General features: G+C 36.6%; 1 protein-coding gene and 1 non-coding gene across 2 annotated transcripts in view; one reads left to right on the top strand and one right to left on the bottom strand.

Annotated features, from left to right (window-relative positions):
- Window positions 1–12973, top strand: part of LOC148944658 (uncharacterized) — a 324369-nt gene that overhangs the window by 105246 nt on the left and 206150 nt on the right. The window lies entirely within an intron of this gene.
- LOC148944660 (U4 spliceosomal RNA) lies at window positions 10860–10996 on the bottom strand. Its single transcript, XR_016142909.1, has one exon. It is a non-coding gene; the product is annotated as a U4 spliceosomal RNA (small nuclear RNA).

The following is a 12973-nucleotide window of genomic DNA, read 5'->3' as shown; positions in this document are numbered from 1 at the left end:
TAGGCCTAATCACAGATGTAGATTAAAACCTTTTTGTAGAGCGTTCAATGAGAGGAGGGTATGTTTTTCATGGGGACTGCGTCTTGTCAACTGGTCAGAGCGGACAAAGCATCGATGCAAAGTCAAATGCAGTGTTCTTGGACATGAACTCATTGTACCCCTCGGCAATGTCTCACTACTCTTTACCGTGTGGCAACTATCAATGGCTTGATAATCCTTGTGAGTTCCCCGACATTACCACCGTCGAGGACAATGGGCCACAAGAATGGTTCTTTGAAATTGACGGTCACATTCCGCTGGCGCTTCACGACTCAGTCAAAGATTTTGTTTTTCCCTGTATCAATCGACCAGTGACCAGGGACTCGCTGAGTCCCTACAATTGCTCATTGGTTGAGGATATGGGGATGTATTGGACCCCCTCTAATCAAAAACTGATTGCTGATTTGGACCCTAAGGAGAATATCGTTGTTTACCATGTGCTTTTACACTGGATGGTGAAAAATGGCTTCAAGATCACCAAAATACATAGGGTCCTGCAGTTCAATCAGAAACCATATTTAAAAAAGTTTATCGATACTTTTGTCGATTAACGCTCTAGGGCAAACTCAAAGGTAGAGAAGGAATTGTACAAACTCATTCTAAATTCAGCGTTTGGCAAAATGTGTGAAAGCGTACGTAATAGATCTCGCTGCGATGTCGTGACTGACCCTCTAGAGTGTGCACGAATTATTGCCGATCCCAATTTTACATCGTTCACGAGCATAGAGGCTAGCATGGTTCTTCTACACAGGAAAAAGCAAAATGTGGTACTGAACAAGAATATAGCGGGCGGCAGTTCAGTACTAGAAATTTCCATAAAGCTCATGTTGTCGTTTTTTTACAATGTGTGCAAGGTGCAATGGCCACGGGAGGGGGAGGTTCAAGTCTACTATGGGTATACAGATTCTCTGCTGTTAAAGGTAAATGGGACTCAAGATTTATTGGGTGATTTAGAAAAGGGGGAGCACATCAGCTCACGGATGGATTTTACCAACTGGAATCCATCCCTCTACCCTGAGTTGGTGAAACGTCAAGCCCCCAACCAACTATTAGTGTTAAAATCAGAGACGGGGAGTGATTTGATATCCGGGGGGATGTTCCCGGGCCCCAAAGTTTATTGCGTAAAAACACATAGTGGGGATGAAAAGAAGGCGTGTAAAGGGGTGCCTACACACTTTGTAAAGAGCAATTTCAACATGAGCGTGTACAGAGACTGTGTAGAAAGTAGCCTATTGCCGAGAGCACAAGTGATTGTAATTCACTCCCTACAGTATAGAAATTATACTGTGAGAGTGGAAAAGAATGCAATGTCATGTATATCTGACAAAGTCTATGTGCTCGAGAATGGTGTGAGTGTCCTGCCTCATGGCCACTACCGTATTTCAGACCGAGTTGAATGCATAGACTATCGCAATCAACTTGGTCTGGATAAATTAACCTAACTTGAACTAACCAACTAACCTTTCATAAATTAACCAGCCACCACCACCACCACCACCGCCACTGACCCAACTAACCCAACCACAAACCTATAGCAGTGACGACAACTATTGTACAGTTTTTACCCCCGCAGTTCCCGGGGGTATGAGGGGTTCCGCCCGCGGCCGGCCTTCGACCCCGCGGCCCCGGGGGGGATCCCACTTTTAAATTCACTCTAATGTTCAACTGTGCTAGTTCTTGTTCCAAGTGTTTTTTTTGTAAAAAAAAGTGTTCATGTTATGTTACAGAAAAGTGTTTAAAGACAATAAGTGTTCTTGCTGTTGATGGACAAAAGTGTTGTACAGAAAAGTGTTTAAAGACAATAAGTGTTCTTGCTGTTGATGGACAAAAAGTGTTTTTATTTATATTTCACATAAAGTGTTATCATAGCTCATATTGAACAAATATTTGTCTTCGTATTTCCGAAATAAATGCTGCCATGAAAGATTATTTTTGTTGTTCTTGAATACATAGATCTATGGGAAAATTATTGCTACTACTTATTCATTGGACACGTATGATTTACAGTTAGTTATAGTCTGACTGTTGTCAACAGCATGTATCAATTTAAAACACCCTTCAGATCGTTTCTGTGTGGGCCCTCAATATTAGGGAAAACAAAACTTTTAGCTAAAATAATTCAAAATTGCGATAAAATGTTTTTAGAAAAACCGAAAAAAATCTACTGTTGCTATAGTATTTGGCAGGAGTCCTACGATCAAATAAAAGCTTTTGCCACAACCATACCAATACAATTCATACGAGGACTTGATGTTTTCAAAAGTATTGAATCGAACTCGTGGCTGATTATTGATGATTTGGCTGAATCCATTTCCATAACCCTAGTTCTACTCAATCTGTTTCATCAGAGCAGATGCAAGCGAAACTGGGCTTTTAATCGTACCATCTATACTGTCTGCTAGGTCGTTCCGGTGCCTCGCTCATTAATAAATACCAAAAAGTAGATACACACTAACACTTCAGATGTTCTGCTTTAAGTATAAACACAGGCGACTAACAAGCCCTACGGGTACATTTTTCTGGATCTTAATCCCAGCACACCCGAGGATCTACGTGTAGTCACCGACATTTTCGACAATGAAATTACAGTATATCTTCCGGTGAACAGTAGAAAAGGCTATTAGTTGGAATCATGACACTTAAAAAGCTACATGAACAACGACATTTATTTTCCGTTTTGAGCACTGCAAAACCATTGCTCAGGAAGGTTTTGCTCATATACGGGTTCGAAACTGATTTCATTAATCTAATATCTGAGCTTTGTTAAAATATGACCGAGGGTAATGTTCAACAGCCAGAAGGTGTTAGACAACAGATAAAGCAACATCGTTCCACTGTACGCGCCTGGGCTTGTAAAAACAAAGGAAAAAATTTTAAAAGAAAACGGCTCCTTCAGGCAGGCGGTATCTTTTTCACAATTTTATTACTGATAGTCGCAGGACTTGTAAACAGTTTTCTCTAGATTGCAAAAACATATAAATTCACATCGTATGAACTTTCCCTCCTGCCCATGGAACATTTTGAAGACAATCTAAGCAAATTCATTAATGACGAGACTATTACTGAAGACAAAAAACTGCTTTTATTTCAAGAGGCCTTGTGACGTGCGGACAAACATAAACATTATCGTAAGAGACCCGCCGCTGTCGCCGATCCCTCTAAACAGGAAACATCTCCTCAAGATTCTGCACAATCAAAGAAGAAAGAATTGAATTCGATTGTATTGAAAATTGGAAACATATTGCCACTGACCTATCGAGAACAGAGTAAAAGAGTATTATCTTATCTCATGTTGGAAACTGGTGATCAAGTTCAAGTCGAGAGCACAGGGAAACGAATTATAATTCAGGAAAAAAGTTATAATCTAGTTGATTTAATTTGTGATATGGTGACGAATCGTAAAGGACTTTTATCCTTTGACAATAATCTATACACCTTTCTAAGTGTATCAAACTTCCCCAGAAGTCTTTTTGGCAATAAGCAAATTCTTAAGAAGCTAAGAGAATATAGTCCTCCAACAACGCCAACACCATTTAAAAAAGAAGAACATTCAATATTTGAAAATACTAGCACTACTGATTTTACAACTCCTGTGGCTGCTAGTCAAAAGCGAAGACGAATTGATTCACCCTCCAGTGTGCAAAAGGGGAGTGGACATTACACTACGTGTTTGCGTTCAAAATGGATGAAGTTCTGAAAGGTGTCTATGAAAATATTGGTGAAGCGGGAAGTTTAAGTTCTCCCAAAACGCTTTCTAGAGTTGTCTCCGGCACCACATTGAAAAATGCAAAAGAGTATCCCTCAGCATATAATGCAAATGGATCTCCTAACTCTAGACGCAATTCAACAATTTCACAATACGCCATACAAATATACTTTACTGACAATCAGTATCTTTAGTTGCTAAGCCCATACCATTCCATCACGGTCAAAGGGAGGTTTTGAAGTAGCTCAAGCCATTGAAAGTATTCTTGAACAGGATTCGTATAGAAAAATTCAATCGGATCGTGATAGTGAATTTGTTAATCCCCATGTGCAAAAGGTTCTATTGAAATATAATACAACACTTTATCATAGTCACAGCCCGATAAAGGCTGCATTGGCTGAACGAATAATAAAAACGATTCGTCTATTAATTTCAAGATATTGTACACTGAAAAATACATCTGATTTTATTCATGATTTAGATAAAATCATGCAGATATACAACCATCGACCTCATCAATCTTTGTCAATCTCTAGCCCTCGGGATGTTCATTATAGTGAAATTACTTTTGATACTTTTCTAAAGCAATACTCCAATGACATTGACATTAAAAAGAAATTCAATGTTGGCGATAGTATTCAAATTATTAGAATCACCAATATTTTTGAAAAAGGTGATTAATTATGGAATACTAAACTTTTTAAATTGTCTAAGTTCCTGAACTGCAAACTCACGACATATCGGCTACGAGACACCAAAGATGATGAGATCCTTGGCGGTTTTTATGAATATGAACTGCAAAAAATAGAAACACTAGTGAAATTTATCAAATTGAAAAGATATTAAAAAGCCATACTTGCAGGGGCAAGAGACAGTTGCTTGTTCACTGGCTAGGAAACAACTCGGATTTTGATTCTTGGGTCAGTGCTGAAGATATTAACAATGCCCAATGATTTCTATGTGACTTTCATGTCCAATGTTTCTGATCCTCTCTACAATGATCTGAATAAAACAAGTGATTTTTGGACGAAACTCTCCCCCACCATCAAATTCGACGGAAAGTATAAAGTAGCTCTTATCGAGTGTATTCTTAATAACTCCTACGGCATCCTGAAAGAAGGTGGTAAATTTAATATAAAAGTAAAACCCCATGACCTGCAGCCACCACACTCAACTGATCAAGAATAAATTCTAAAAATCAATCGGATGAAGTATCCTTATATTGAATTACCCTACAAGGAACTCACCTGTATGAATGATTTATGTCGTTCTATTAATAAAAAAATTTCCGCTCGTAAAAAAGGAGCTTTTCATTTCAACTATTCAAAGGAGGAGGGTAAGATTTTTATGTGTTCACCTATTTCCGACGAGACGGCTAGTTTCAATGATAAAGTTAAAGTTGTTCTTGGCCTTAAGCTCTGATTAATGAGCGATAAATGTGCTAGAAACTTTCATTTCATTTTTTCTGCATGTCTACCTAAAATCTCCTCGGATCCTTGTATATTTCTCTACGCCTCATTTAGGGAAACATCTCGGGTTGGTAATTCAAATGTTCCCCTCCTACGAGTTCTTGAACGAAAAACCAATCAAGAGCATATTCACCACTACAATATGAAGCATCTTCAGTATATTCCCGTAAACACTTCCTATTTGGAACTCTGTCAGTTAACACTAAGAACTGAATTGGGTGATCCCATAGCAATATCAAAAGGTTTTGCTGTGATTACATGCCATTTTCGTCCCATCGTTCAACAGCAAGATGTCTAATAAAAAAGTGGTATTCACTTGTCCTGATATTGACTGCTATGTTAATACTCTTGGCCCAAGACAACAGGGCAATGGAATGGACTATTACAAGGGTCGCTCGTCAATGTCTTGCTATGGTCTTGGCAGTTGGTTTGCTAAGCGGTTTTCGCTCTTCACTACCACTGGCTAGAAAATTTCTTGTACCGGCTGCCACACAGTTTGCTTCTTCTACACTATACAATTGGGGCTCTGGCAAGGATTTAAAAAAAAGTGCTACGGAAAATCTTTAGTCCAGTGCGCGAACCCTTGGCGAGAAATTAAAACAAAATGGTAAAGGTTTAAAAAGGTCAAGAAACAATGCATCACTCATCAGTCTCGACTCAGGACGGAAACGAAAGACATCATCCCGTTTGTCAAAGAAAAGAAGGAAAAAGCCAACACGTAGTGTAGACAGAAGCCCCAGGAAGAGAATTGTTAGATCGAAACTAAATTTCTTCTCTTAAGATGTCCTGCCTGCCACATAAGGATTCTCAACCTTCAATCACCACCTCATTGAATATATTCAATCCTGAAAATGTTGATGTGAGTGTCAAGCATGGATACTATGAACAATTTTATCCTCAACAACCCCTCTCTGATAACATCCACTTTCAAATTTATTCCAATGAAGACAACTTTATGGACATGTCTTCAACATTTATAGATTTACAAATGAAAGTCCGGAAATCCGATAATAAAATGCCAATTTGAGCCGATTGGATATCCTATGAAAATTGTATACTACACAATTTATTTCGTCAAATTAGTGTCTACATCAGTGGCACGCTGGTGAGCACATGCAACAATCTCTCAAACTATACAATCTATATACAATTCATGTTGATGACACCCAAGTCATACAAGGTATTGAGAGGCACCTCCAATGGATATGAATATATTACTAATACTGATAGTACATATGCACTTAAAAATGCTACAACTAGTGAATTCCATCTAGTTGGAAAAATATATCATGAAATATTTAATATACCCCAATGGCTCTCGCCCAATGTTAAAGTGGATATAAAATTGACAATTGCACCATCCAATTTCATATTGAGAAAAGAACTGGCTGCCAATCCCGATGTAAGTCTCTCCCTCACCTTAGCAATAGTTCATGTGCGTAAACAACAGGTCATGAGTTCTGTTGCTTTGGCAGTGGAAAAACTGAGAGCCAATGGGAATACTATTAAACTAATTATAATAAATAATTCCTCATACGATCACCAATCAACGTCATATGGCCACGGGGTCACGCACCTTCACCGATTCATCCGTTATCAATGGCGAAATCCCCTCGAAACTTGCATTGGCATTTGTAAAAAGCGCCAGTGCAATAGGATCGTGGACTGAATGCCCACATAAATTCGAGATGTTTGGACTTTCATCTCTTGTATGCAAAGTAAACGGTATCCCACTCTACAATCTATCCTTTGATAAATCCTATAGAACATTGTATGAGTTGACCATGCAAACCCTAGATCATGATTCGCAACTATTTTAAAATGGTATTACCGAAGAAATGTTTGCTAAAACACATGGTATCATTGCATTGGATTTGTCTGGCACACAGAATATGAGTATAGTAAGTACGGGGACTGTGCGTTTAGAGTGTACATTTACCGACCCATTGGCTGAGAGTATTGCACTAATCTCACTAAATCAGTATGAAACCTATTGGGAAATCACTCCCGATGGCAGTTTTCTAATAGACTTGGCGCCATGAACACCAGTCAAATAATCAATGTGTTTAATATGGATCCCTACAGGTCCCAGTACAAATCCTATTGTCTGCAAGAAGACTATCTTGGAAAAATTCAAAGTGCAAACAATACTCTAATCATTGTTAATAGCAGTCCATTGACTTTTCTGACAGGTCATTGGCTGTACATCTTTCAAACAATGAAGATGATTAAATTTTTTGATCCTCTTGGTCTACCCTATACATTTTACACACCCCACATCAGCAACTATTTTGAGAGCAGTTGGAAAACTATTATTCAAAATCGAAAGAAGGTGCAGGATCTAACGAGTAAGAGCCTCGTTTCTCCTTCGATACAAAATTGTATATTGTGTTGTCGTAATTACACTTGCAATTAGTTTCCTTCCATTCATGTCGATGCTCCTTATCTAGATAACTTTTTCGAAGGAAATATTCTGTCGTACCTATATAACCTTTATTCCAGTAGCGTACGAGTGAAGTGCTTAAAAAATATTGGTGAATTTGTTTATTAATAAAATGTATATCTACAACAATGTCTTTAAATCTTCACTTTTAGATTTCTTCATCGGTGTATAGGCAACTGTCGTGAACCACTAATGCTGGTAAATCATTTGGATTCACAGTATATTGATCTTGATTGACTGTAAAGTCAGGGTCACATTTTCTACAGTACAATGTAACTTCACTCTTGTCATATCTTTTTGTATAGTCAATGATACTATTTGCATTCATATTATGAAATTCGCGAGTTTCAATCTGTCTATTTGAAACAATATCACATACAGTGTTTTCAAGTGGTGAATCAAATTCGGTAGCTGCCAAATAATAATCACTTGGTTTACAGTCATAGTAGGCAGTGTCGTCACAGCGATGACGTAGAAACCAAATTGTCTTGTTACCCCAACTGTTGAATTGTAGACCTGACTCCTCTTCCCAGAATAATTTAAATCCACGACGAAACCAATTTCGTAAAAATAAACTGAAATCACATTTAGGGTTCTTTCCAATCATAGCAGGGTAAGTGTTCTTCAATTGATAACATTTGTCACGGGGACAATTGGAGCGCATGTGCCCTCTAAGATGAGATCCAAACACCTCTTCAAGACATGAATTACATCCTTTAATCTACACTTCAGAGTCTCCATGTAATTTACATAGATTACATAATTTGCAATTTTCAATATATTCATTAATAATTTCGCAAATCTCACATTGAGTCCAACTGCCAAGATTGTACATGCACAATGGACATTTATAAAACATTTTTTCGGTTTCCGATGTTAACTCTCTCACAGATAGAACGAAACTGATCGTCCTCGCGCGATAAATTCAATGAGGGGAAGGGGAGAGGAGTGACTCTGTGACGTTACTTCTTTCGAAAGGTGGAGCCAACTACATTGAATCCGTTGGCAATGTTTTCAATAGTGTATCCAGAATATGATTCTGCTTTGTTCCAATTAATATATCAATAAATTGACTATAAGCATTTGAGTCACATTTTAAAAGTTTCATACAATAGTCCAATGGGGGAGAATCACTCCTCATTATATTGTCAAATGTTCCCTGAGAGAATATCCTGCGTTGAAGAGATAACTCGAAAAAATCATCATCCAAAACAAATGTTTTTCCATAAATTTTCCATATATTTGATCTAATTCTCTCTTTCTCAGATTTATTCATTTTTCAGTCCTTTCACTCTGACTGCTGTTCCTAGACTGACCCTGATTCATTAACCCTGACCAGGAAAGCATATATAATTAGTGATAGAGTTTATTGTCTTCGATTTGTTTCACTAATGCACTTACATCACAATGAAGTTTATTCCCATATGCTATATCAACTTAAGTGGTGAAACATAATTGATTCTCCATTTTAAATTTGTTATAGGATATCACATCTTGCATATACTGCATCCCATTCCAGACGAAGCAGTAACCCTTTTGTGATTTCCAACGCAATGCTTGGTGCTCTTTTACTATTACCCTAAATTCCAATATCAGACTCTATTAGGATAAACATTCCACTTATGGCCGTCAAAAATATATGTCCAAATGAGTACAGTCAAAACTGTTCTCACTTCTTTAAATTTTATTCACACACTTATAAAACTAAAGCAAAAATCCTTTCCTCACATTGCTTCCGCTGCTAATATGTAACAAGTCCTCTGATTAGCTGAGAAGGGAAACACGTAACCTACCTGTTTTCTATTTCTGGAAACTCATAACATTCGCGTCGAGCATGTACTTGCCCAAAACAACAACAAGATCTTGAAGGAAGTGTCATTGACCCTGTCCCCATTAGACTCAATAATCCATCAAATTGAGAAAGTTCCTGTTTTTTCATTCTCACTGACAAAAACCATAAAAGAGACATTAATTAATGTTTACATCCATGAAAAACATCAAATAAATTGACAAACAAACATAACCTTCCAATAAAAAGTTAATCAATGTTATAAAATTACTGTTTTTTCAATTGAGAAAGTTCCTGTTTTTTCATTCTCACTGACAAAAACCATAAAACAGACATAAATTGCTGTTGACATCCATGAAAAACATCAAATAAATTGACCAACACACATAACCGTCCGAAAAACATCAATAAATGTGACAAAATTCCTTTTTTTTCATTCTCACTGACAAAAACCATCCCCCTAGGGACTCTATGCCCAAATAAGGTGTGGGTACGGGATCAATAGGGGCATCTCTACTCACTTTAGAGAAAGTTACACCAGTTCACTGGTCGTCAAATCACGTTTTTCACAAGGAAATAAACTTTAAAACGAAAATCTTAATAATATTATGTAGAATGTTTACCAGAAGATGAAACAATTCTTAGTTTTTGTATACAGTGTCTTATAAGATTATTTTCTCTTAATATTATTCTATTAATAATATTATCTTAATTATATTATGTAGAATGTTTACCAGAAGATGAAAAAATTCATAGTTTTTGTATACAGTGTCTCTTAGGATTATTTTCTCTTAATATTTGTAACCCCGTTTCTCGAAAGCTATTAACAATAAATATCTTTTAAAATACAATTTATTAAGTGGAAAAAGTAGTAATCCATGAAGCCACTTTAGAAAAAGAGTTCATGGATCAATGCAACAAATTATCACTCATTAAAGTTCATTTCCTGAGACCCAGGACAAGTGCACATTAATTTCTTATTTTTTTTCAAATAATACATAAATACATATAACGGTTTTTTTAACTGTTTGATGATAATTTTCAATTACTATATGTTAAAATTCAATGTCTTAGTCATACCTCTTCACTTCACTTCTGACTAAAACCAGGGGGCAACCTAATCTCAAATTTGCAATAAACAAAGAAACTATAGCACTTTTGTGCGACACCGGCTTTTGAGGGAAAAGAGCGGTTTTCTGTGTCGTACGTACTACATGACGACAATGACCGAAAAAGTTTCCAAACCTAATCTGAAGTAGAAAAAAAAAAATGTTGATGCTACGCATTGCTTTTGATGTTATTTCTAGTAAATATAATGAACATTTTTCCATTTTCTTAAGAGAAAAGAGTGCTGTAAATTAAGCTGAGGGACATAATTGATATTGAACAGCGAGGTTACTGCCATTTAATAGAACCCTGACGGGTTCTTCAAAAATTACCTTAGCCGACGATATTTCACGTCGTCTAGGCTGGGCATTGGGTTAAGTTCCAACTAGGAGTATTTGCACCTCGGATAAACCTCATCGGTTACGATACTGCCACTCAGGGCTTCCACTTTTGAATCTTAAAAATCGGGGACAAGTCTTCAAGATTCGGGGAATTTTGAGGGAAAAAACTAAATGGAATTTCATTGCCAAAATCAGTTTTATATTCGTTTTTAAGGCTCAAGTAGGGCTTGGATTTAAGTAGTAAATCAAGCCATTTACAGAGTAGGTTTTGGAGCCAAAGCAAGGGATTGGAACTCATAGCTGAAAACACTTATTGCTGAGATTGCGGCAAAAACTTCGATTTTTTTTAAACTTCGATTTTTTTTACACTCTGGAACTCCGTTGCCTTAGGTTTTACAATATTTTTGTTGCTTTATTCTTAAAGCCCGAAATCGAGACTTTTATGTCACTTATTTTCAGAAAGATGACAAAATAAAATATAGAAAGGCAATAATTGCATACAGAGCAATAACCTGTGCAATGATTTCTCCAAATTAGTGAATATTCTTCGGTAAGCAGACGTGAACTTACACTAGGATTTTAATAAAAAAAATCACCTGAAAGTAAGGAGCACTATTAAAAATTAGACGAATGGAAACGGTAACATAATAAGAGGAAATGACCCCTCTAAACACCCGACTATTCACGCTGAAGTTTATTAGTAGTTAAGCTTCTCATTGGTCTATTTAAACGACTTTCGATTTCCAATCAAATGAGCCATTTAGAAGTTTCTAAAGCGACCCCTTCCATATAAAGTGTCTCTGGGAAAAAAATAATAAATAATAATAATAACAAAACATTGGAGCCGTATGGCCTTTAAGCGCCAATGATGCAGTAGGTTTTAAACTTTTACAGTGAGAGAAGGAGGTCATACCCAAACTCTTGTTTGTGGTGATTTTTGTTTGTTTCAAGCTTTATTTGCATATTCAATTGAATTTTCACTCGTTTTTATATTTATTTATTAATTTACATTAATATCTTTTGTAGTTTGTTTGCATTAATTGTTTATTTAATTTCTATACGTTTTAAGTTTCATTTATACTTCAATAGGAAAATATTCTTTTTCGTTTTAAGCTCGATATTCATATTCAATCTTAAGCATTACTCGCTTTAAGATCTATTTATTCATTTATATTATTACTTGTTAGTAGGGAGGGTCAGAAGGCACTGGACGTACATAATTTATTCAAGGATTATTGATCGACGAAAGGTGACAGATTTCTAAGAAATTGATTGCATAATCGACTAGGACAAGAGGGGAAGTAGATTTCTGGGAAATTGATTACATAATCTGACGGTGAATTATTGATTCTAACAGGAACAGGATCATGTGTCTCTTAGAATACTGACGGGCCACCACTGCTGCCATCTATAATTGAGTCTAACGCTGACAGGTTATATTTTATTCAAGGATTATTGATCCACTAACGGGTCAATGACACCTAGGGGAACTAGATTTCTGAGAAATTGATTTGCATAATCGGCGGGGAATTATTGATCAACGAAAGGGGAATTCAAAACAAATATGGCTTCTTTGGTCTTTAGTTCTGAGGGATAAGTGGTCTTTAGTGACAGAGATACATTAATATTCTATTTTTAAATATGGCTTTTCTGGTCTTTAGTGTCAGGAATTAGAAATGACATCACTTGTTATCTTGGAATTATGCGGGACTCTAAAGAGATAGAAAAACCCCTTTTTAAATACGGCTTTTCTGATCTTTAGGCTTAGCGATAAATTAATATTCTTTCGAAACGTTAATAGTCTAGCTAGGAACACCTTAGAGATGAAGAGATTAACGTGGGAATTTTTTCCGGGGAATTTCAAATGTGACAGGGCATGGATGCCAAAACAAAAGGAACACGCAGAAATTACTTTTAGAGATTATTTAGACGAAACTGTTTTGAGACATTTTAGGTGATTATTTGGGGGGAACAGTTTGAGACATTTTAGAAGATGATTTAGGCGAAACAGTTTGAGACATTTTAGAAGATGATTTGGGGTGAAACTCTGTGGTGGTTATAATACACAAGTTCCATTTG

Source organism: Artemia sp. Qi Xiang Cuo, chromosome 14, assembly GCF_049724085.1.
Source record: "Artemia sp. Qi Xiang Cuo chromosome 14, ASM4972408v1, whole genome shotgun sequence".
NCBI lineage: Eukaryota > Metazoa > Arthropoda > Branchiopoda > Anostraca > Artemiidae > Artemia > Artemia sp. Qi Xiang Cuo.
Note: the sequence above shows the minus strand (reverse complement) of the source record. Positions and strands in the feature narration are given on the sequence as shown.